Here is an 8,881-nt window from a genome sequence, read left to right as displayed (position 1 = left end):
TTGTGAGGGTGCAGTCAGGGCTGTGGTCTCATCTGAAGGCTGGGCTGGGGGGACCCACTTGCAAGCTCACTCCCATGGCTAGTGGCAGCTGCAGGTCCTCGCTGGTTGTCGGCCAGAGCCAGGCAGCTCATAGCACGGCCGCTGGCTCCCAAGCAAACAAGAGTGAAGGGGAGAGAGAGCTCCCAGGACAGAATTCACAGCCTGTTTGTAACCTGATCTCAGGAGCAGCACCCACCACTTCTGCCGTGTTCCATTTACTAGACTCAAGCCACTAAGTCCAGTCCACACTCTAGGGGAGAGGACAGCACGAGGGTGTGACCACCAGGAGGCAGGACCGCTGGGGCCATACAAGCGGCTGTCCACCACGGGGCCTGAGCCAGAGGACCCCGCCCCAGTCCCAGCCCAGGCCCACGCCTCTGGGGAAAGGGATGGGGAGGGAGAGGCAGGGGAGGCTGTTCCCAGCTGCTTTGCACCAACGTGCCCAGCCCGGGTCCTGCAGATGGAAAAGCTGAAATGAAGCCTCTCTTGGCCACCAGCTCCTGTGGGGTCCAACACACGGAAGGGGGGATGGGCACAGGGGAGAGGAGGACGGAAGTGTGGGGTTACACACACCAACATGGCAACCACTTGGATCAGATCTTCGCAATGAAATGACAGAGCCCCAAGGCCCCCAAGAGGAGCACCAGACTAAGTAAGAGCCAAAGGGTCTGAGCTCTGGCCCTGGGGCAGCCCTAACAGGCTGTGTATTTGTGAGCGAGTTGCATGCCCTCTCTGGGCCTCAGTCTCCCCAAGGGTCGAAGTTCTGTCATGCAAAGGGGATGAAGGATAATGGGATAGAGACAACCCAGGGGCCTGGCCTGGCTGCCACCACCTGCCCCCAGAGGCAGCTGTCCCTGGAGGCCCTCTCCCTCCCCTCTCTCCTGAGCGCCTGATTCCCTGTCTCTGTTCCTGACCCACCATCTCTGTCCTCACACAGCCCAGCCCAACCCCCAACCCCCTCCACCTGTCCCCAGCACTTCCCCCCATGGGGCTGAGCCAGTCTGGGCTTGAGGAGGAGGCTAAGCAGACGGTTGGGGCCATGGCTGGAGACTGTTCACCTGAAGTCTGGGCTCTTGCCTTTCTCCCCAAGGAAGGTGGGGGAAGATTCTTCCAGACTCCAAGCAGTGCTCTCTGATGCACCTCCTCCCGCTCCCCACTCAGCCCTGCTGCTAAGGAGCACTTCCACGTGGGGGCCGGGGGCTTATGTAACTGCCGCCTGCCGCCCCCACTCCCAGCCAGCCCCTTGGCTCCATCTCAAGGCACAGGGCCATCCCAGTGCCCCCAGGCCGGGCATCCATGGGGTCCCCGCCTCTTGGAAAGCCCCATAGCATGTGTTCTCTCTCACAAGGCCCTTCATGCTGGCACCGACATTCTTTCTGGCTCTTTCTCCCTCAAGCAGGAAGAAACATGCTTTGTTCTCTGTATTCCCAGTGTCCAGGAAACACGTGGATGCTCGGCAAATGTAGCTGAATGAACTAAAAATACCAATAATAATAATAGAAACACTTAGAGAGGATGCAGCAGGCGCATTCCGACAATGCCACCGTATTCATGCACTTAATCCTCCCCACACTCTAGATTGCAGGGGCCGTTGCCACCCCGTGACACGCACGGGCGAACGAATGCCGTGTTCTTTCCCCGGGGAGGCTCTGACCCCAGAGAGGTCAGATCTGTCACCAGGCGTAAAGCACGAGAGGTGCTGTACCGAGCGCCCCCTGTCACATACACCTCTTTTGATTATTGCAACAGCCCAGGGAGGTATAAAGAGCAAAAATACTGTCAAAATCCCATTTTCCTGACCCGTGTCAGTCAGGATAGACAAGATTAAACTGAGTAACAAACAATCCCCAAATCTCAGTGGCTTAAAACAACAAAGCTTTATTTCTCACCCCTACAGCATGTCCATTGCAGGGGTGGGGACAGGGCTCTGCTTCATGTCGTCCTCTGTGTAGAGCCCACTGGAATGTCCCCAGTGGTCGCTGCACCGAGGACAGGGACTGGAGGAATCACGCACTAGTTCTTAAGGGGCAAGCACACGTCGAATGGCTAACTCGAGAGGCAGGGACATGTAATCCTCGGTGGGCCCAGAAGAAGATGGAACTGTGCCTTTTGGTGAAAGGCATTGGCTAAATGTGTCACTTGTGCGGAGTCTGTTCGGTGCTGAGCACAGGGAGGAGACACTGAGCTCAGCACGGTCCTGCCTTCCCAGGGCACCGCTTCTGATGGGGAAGCAGACAGACCAGAGGAAGTGACAATCTGGCCGGATGAGGGCTCCACATTGGAGGGGGCGCTCCAAGGGGGCCCCTGCCCTGGCCCCGGTGATCAGGGAAGGCTCCTGAGAAAGCAGATATCCGTGTCAAGGATGGCTGGGTCTTCTGGCTCCGGGGGCCTCTGCCCTCCCAGGTGGCAGGCCCACAGCCCCGAGCCCCACTTTTCAGGGCACCCTCAAAGGAAGCGAGTCTAGCCCAGCATCCCCATGCCCACCGTGGCTCTAGACACCTCTGCTCTTCCCTCCTTGGGAGCAAACCGGAAGTGGCTGCCACCAGGAGCAGGTTGGGCCTTTCTGGAGAAGGGCGGTGTAGAGGGATTCAAGGTCTGGAGGCTGGATGCAGGCCCAGTGTCATTGTCCCTGGAGGGGACACCCTCTTAAGTGCCACCAGCCCCTTCTGAAGGGATGGCTGAGCTCCTGGAGCTCCAAGCCAGATCCTCAAACTCACCCAGGCCACAACAGTGCTACCAGTGGGGACCAAAGGCCAGGCGCAGGAAGCCACTGGGTCCCAGAGACAAGGTCACCCAGAAATCCCGTCTAACTCTGAGATCCGATGAGCCTACATCAGGAGGAGACTCAAGAAATTGTAACTGTGGCCACCTCCAGGGAGGGAAACTGATGGCTGGGAAAGGCCAGAGGGGAGGGGGACTGATTTACTTTTGTATGTTTCATCCATGCATTACCTAAGCAAAATCTCTATATATGTATATTTGGTTTGAATGAAAATTTCCGTAAGTCTAGCCTTCTGAGCCTCTAAGGTTATAAAATCATTCTGAGATTAAGACTCTGTGACTCTCAGAGGCAGCTGGCAAAGATTTGGGGGTCAGACGCCCCTGGGTTTGGATCCCAGCTTCATGCACTGTTGTGCCTTAGCGTCTTGGTCTGCGGTCAGGCATGAGGATACCTACTTCCCTTGGACCGTGATCAAAATGAAGTCAGACACCCCCAGGGTCTGGCACCCACAATGCCTTTGTCTAAACAAAGCTAGCGGTGAATACCCTGGGCCTGGAGAATCCTTCAGGCACAGCCTGGGCTGCTGAGCCTGAGCCAAGGAGTTTCCGGATTCCCAGGGTAGGAGGCTGCGAGGTCCCTGGGAAGCGCTGGAGAGTTGGCGGGGCAGCGGGGGAAGGCCAGGCTAGGCGGGTGCCGGGGGAGGGGAGGCTGCAGCCTGTGCCTGGTGCTCTGGCGCCCCCTCATGGACACTGTGCCCCTCACACCCCTGGGAGAGCCCACTTTTACCAAAAAATCTCCTGATTGCTTGGACTTAAAAAAAAAAAAGGACCAAGACTAGAAACAAGGTAAGAGTCCCCACTGGCTGCACTGGGGCCCCAGGCCCACTACACAGCACTTGGTAAAGGTTCGGGAGCTTTTAGCAATGCCTTACCGATGCCGTATTAGGCACGAGCGCCACCTGCTGAGCCGGCACCCAGGTGCTCATACTCTGGATGAAGGCTCTACCTTTTATTTCACTTCCTCCTCCTTATACCTCTCTCAGTTCTCACTATTATTTTCCCCTCTTAAATTTGGGGGGAAGGAGGCCCAGGGAGATAAACTGAACTTAGGGCACATAGCCAGGACGTTGGTGGCATTAGGATTCAAACTCAGGCCATCTGCCCTTTGCCACTCACGCCATATGTAAGGATCAGTAATTTTATCTTCCATTTGCCAAGTGCCGAGTGCTCACACGTGCGCAGAACCCGACCACAACTCTTCAGATGGGATTTTATTTCTCCCATTTTTAGGGTGACCAACTGTCCTGGTTTGCTCAGGACTGAGGGGGTCCAGGGGTGCAGGAGTTTCAGTGTTAACACTGGAAAAGCCCTGCTCATTTTACAGACAAGCCGGCTGAGACTCAGAGAGGGTGATATATCACACAGCTATCAAGCATGGAGCCCGGAGGTCTGGATCTGGAATGAGGCAGGTCTACTCGCTGTGACACAGGAGACTGAGCTGGTTCCATAAATAAAAACAAAGAGGAGGTCGGGCGCGGTGGCTCACGCCTGTAATCCTAGCACTCTGGGAGGCTGAGGCGGGCGGATCGTTCTGAGCTCAGTTCGAAACCAGCCTGAGCAAGAGCGAGACCCCATCTCTACTAAAATGAGAAAGAAATTAATTGGACAACTAAAAACATATAGAAAAAATTAGCCGGCCATGGTGGCACATGCCTGTAGTCCCAGCTACTCGGGAGGCTGAGGCAGAAGTATTGCTTGAGCCCAGGAGTGTGAGGTTGCTGTGAGCTAGGACAGTGAGACTCTGTCTCAAAAAAAAAAAAAAAAAAAACAAAGAGGAAAGGGTGGAGCGGGAGAGGAGGAATGGTAGGAAAGAAACCTGGAGTCTCGAGGCCAGAACCAGTCTTGGAGGCAATGCTGATATCTCCTAATAAGACCACCCTGGGTTGGTCCTCCACTTGTGAGGCTATGAAATAGTCATTTCTTAAAATCTTTGAGCCTCAATTTCTCATCTGTAATTTGGGGATAATAACCTTGCAGAGGTGCTCATTTGTTCAGCCAGTATTGATTGAGCACCCACTGTGGACCTGGCATTAAAAGAGAAGGCAATGGCGTGTTTGAAGTGGGTGGTGGTTAAGCCCTGAGTCATAGCCGGGGAGAATCCTAGACCCCCAGACCTGCAAGCCCAAGCCCTCCAATGGGCACTTGGCAGCCTCCACTGATCACTTACAGAGGCAGGGAGCTTACTACCTACAACATGGCCCTTGTTAGAACCAGCCAATGTATGCAGCTTCCTGTACACAGCTTACATACTGAACATTTAGTAGGCCTTTGCTCTGTGCCAGGCGCCGTTCTAAGTGCTTCGCACGTGTTAACTCGTTTAATTCTCTTAGTTACCCTCAGCGTCTGGGCAGGAGATTGGGCTGGAGGCAGGCCCAAATCCTTTTAATAAAGGGATTTGTTCTGTGAAGTTTGGATTCAGTCAAGGGACCACACTTGGGGATCCGGAGGACCACATGTGGCCTTGAAGCTGTAGGTTCCCCCCACCCTTTGAGCCAACACAGGAGAAAGATTTCCAACCAATTTAAGTAACCTTCTCTCTCTCTGTCTGCCTGGCCTTCTGCCTGAGTTGGGGTTCATCCTCTGCTCCAGGGACAGGGGACTTGGTTCACTCCTGACCGAATTGCCACACATTTCTGATTTCTAAGCCTTTGCTGTCCCCTCTGCCTGAAATGCCTGTCCCTATTCCCTGATGACGGCTGAGGCTGGAGACTCCCTAAGAGCTACTTAGCAGGCACTTCCCCACCTTGGCATCCAGGAAAGCTCATTCTGCAGGCAAAAGGCACTCACTTCATTTTCCCTCACTTTTACCCATCCTTCCAAGCCTTTCTGCCCCACCCAACGTCTCTGGTTGAACTGTCCTCCTTCCCCAAATCAGGCTGGTGAAGCCCTAGCCTCCAGGACCTCAGAATGTTTGAACATGTGAAAACAGGGCCTTTAAAGAGGTAATTACGTTAAAATGGGGTCATCAGGGTGGGCCCTAATCCAATGACTGGTGTCCTTGTACGAAGACATTAGGACACAGACACACACAGAGGGGCACCACGTGACGAAGACCCAGGGAGGAGATGGCCATCTACACGCCAGGGACAGAGAACTCAGAAGAAACCAGCCCTGCCGACACCTTCGTCTTGGACTTCCAGCCTCCAGAACTGTGAAAGTACTTCCTGTTGTTTAAGCCGCCCAGTCTGGGGTTCTTCGTTGTGGCAGCCCCAGCAAACTAATACACCCCCGACCACCAGGATCTCACAAGCTTGTCCGAAGTGGCCTTTTGCTGAATTCTGGGGGAAGGTGCCAGCTACCGATCTACTACTTGAAGCCAATTCTCCAATCTCCCTCTAAAATAGCTCTAAAGACTCAGAAAAGGAGACCAAAAAAATCATTAAAAATCATTAACTAAGGGGAATTTAGTTTCCCAATAACGTTCTCCACCAGCATTGCGCTAAGGATGTTCTAAGTGCTCAGTGGGAGCAGCTGACCAACTGGCCCTGGGCAGGGCCTGGCACCAGCCCTGCTCTCACCTGCCCCTCAGGAAATGGGCAGTGGTATCATCCCCACTCTGTAAGAGAGGAAACTAAGGCTCAAGAGGTACAAGAAGTGGCCCAAGGTCATGAACTAGAAAGTGGCAGAGCTGGGATTTGAACCCAGGCCATCTGGCTCCAAATCCATGTTCGTAACCACTATGGTTTATTGCCTCATTATTTTAAGTCAAAAATGCTTACTTTTGCTCTATTACCAAAAGTCACATTGCAAATCATTTTAGGTACTCTTTGGCCATGCCATAAGGTCTTGAAACCAGTGTTTACCTTGGTTCATCTAGAGCTGACACTTAAAAGTTAACATTTGTTAAATACCAAACTGACATTCATGTTTAAATATATGAAAAAATAGTTACAGTAGGCAAAAAATAAAACTGTTTCATGAGCTGATGTTCAAGATGCTTATCTTTTGCATTTTTAAAATTCAACATTTTTGTGATTTTCTTTTTTTGTATAATCATAGCTTTTATTAAAGGAACATCTTACTCTGTGTCTCTTTTACTCTTTTTACTCTGACACATTTACTCTGTGTCAGGTTTCTGATTTCGTTTCTTAAAGACAAGAGAACGGGTTTTAGGCTGCTACCTGCAAGCACCTCTCCAAAATAACACATTTCAAGTGTGGACCGTCTTTATTTCCAGGAAATAAAAACCCAAATTGGATAAAACCTTCACTAATCCCTCTTTATAATACTGTATTTGTAAGTACTTGTGCTCCGTAAGACTTTGGAGCTGGTGAATAAAGTTCAGAGGTCTGGTGAAGGCCACGTTGAAGACGAGCTTGTGTCCCCCTCAATGACAGCTTAGGCTTTCTGTCTGGCGCCAGTGGTCTACGACGGGTATAAACAAAGTCGTATGTGACTAAGGACGATCAACATGGCCTACGTTCCCAAAACAACACAAGGCTGGCATCCATCCCCGGAGAGAGAACCAGGGAAAGGAACTCAAGCAGGCTCATCTGGTCTCTCCCTCCTTCTGGACTTTAAACTGCAGAAGGGGTAGCGTGGCTCTCTTCATGGGAAGGGAAGTTAAATGACCCTGAGACAGGAGTGGAGGTAGAGCCAGGAGTGGAGCGGGCTGCGAACGCACAAGGTGAAAGCTGAGAAGGTAGAAGCTGTGAGGTAGCCTTCTCAGCCCCTCCTGGGAGCATCTCCCTGGTGCCAGGCCTGGACTGACTCCGACAACCTATCCACTCAATTAATCCTCACAGCCACCCCAGGAGCGAAGGGCTACTGTACTGTTACTCCCTTTTTACACAGGAGAGAAGGGAGGCTGAGAGATGGACAGACCTGCCCCGCAGAGAGAAACGTCTGCAGAGCAGCGTGTGGACGAGGGGAGGAAAAGATCTGAAGACAGGGCTGGCGCAGCAGGGCACAGCAGAGTGAAGAGCTCGGCCACCCCCGTAGTGGCTGGAGCAGCTTGGGAGTCAAGCCCCCGGCCACCCCTATCTCCAGGCCACTCTCTGAGGCCTGCCCAGGTTGTGATCGGGCTTCTCCTGGCCATGCACCTCCATGAGAGTCTGGCTGTGCCCCTTTGCTTCCACCAGTGCCCAGGTGTCTCCTCCCCGGCCCCCGCCTCTCTTCATGCTGCCCCCACCCCAAGGTGGCTGGGCGTGTTCTGAGCACAACTGCTCCTCCTATGAGCCCCACCCAGCCACAGCAGACAGTTGAGCCCCCTTTGGCCCCTCAGCAGAGTAGGCCTAGTTGGGACAGTCCCCAGGCAGGCAGGGCCAGTCTCTCCCACTTAGCTGGCACCTCCTCCAGGCCAGGACTGACTCTGCCCAGCGTCCCACTCAGGCTGGCCTCAGGGACTGCCCAGGGAGGACCAGGCAGAGAAGGCCGTGTGGGTGGCGTTTAGAGCCAGCAGGTTTGAAGCCTGATGCTACACTCCCTCACTGTGGCACTCGCCTCTCTGAGTCTGCTTCTCAACCTGGGAAACAGAGGTGACCACAGCGGCACCGCCCCCATAGCAGGGGGAGGGTGGAAAGGGCCACCAGCAACGCAAAGCGGCGGCTGCAGGGTGAGCTCACTCTGGTCCCACAAACACAGGACAGAGGCTCTCAGACCCGAAATGGAGGCGAGTCCCCACCAGAGCAAGATGAAAGGCTAACAGGAACCAGAGACGCTGCCTTGGATGCAAAAGCCACAAAGGCTCTCAGTAAAATGGCTGTCCCAACAGGAAAACAAAAGCTGTCCCCAAAATTCTCAAAATTATCAAAAAAGAAATGAGCTTTGAACATCAGTGAGTCAGAGGAAGACTGATTTAGCTCCTCTCATCTCTCCATTTCCCGGAACAGTATAGAGTCACACAGGGCTTTGAGCAGCTGGAAATTTTTGCACAAAAAACCTTGTGATTCAATAATGACCACACTGACACACTGAGCTTTCTGGTGTTTTAGAAAGATCAAATAATCTTACTTTGAGTTCTTCATAAGTGCCTTTGTTTTTACATGGTGGTTATTTTAAAATACCTTATCTGCTAATAATTGAAAATATTTATTTAATGTATTTCCAAACTCATGTTTTG

The sequence above is a fragment of the Propithecus coquereli genome, unplaced genomic scaffold, assembly GCF_000956105.1.
Source record: "Propithecus coquereli isolate 6110/MARCELLA unplaced genomic scaffold, Pcoq_1.0 Scaffold218, whole genome shotgun sequence".
In the NCBI taxonomy this organism is placed as follows: Eukaryota; Metazoa; Chordata; class Mammalia; order Primates; family Indriidae; genus Propithecus; species Propithecus coquereli.
Note: the sequence above shows the minus strand (reverse complement) of the source record.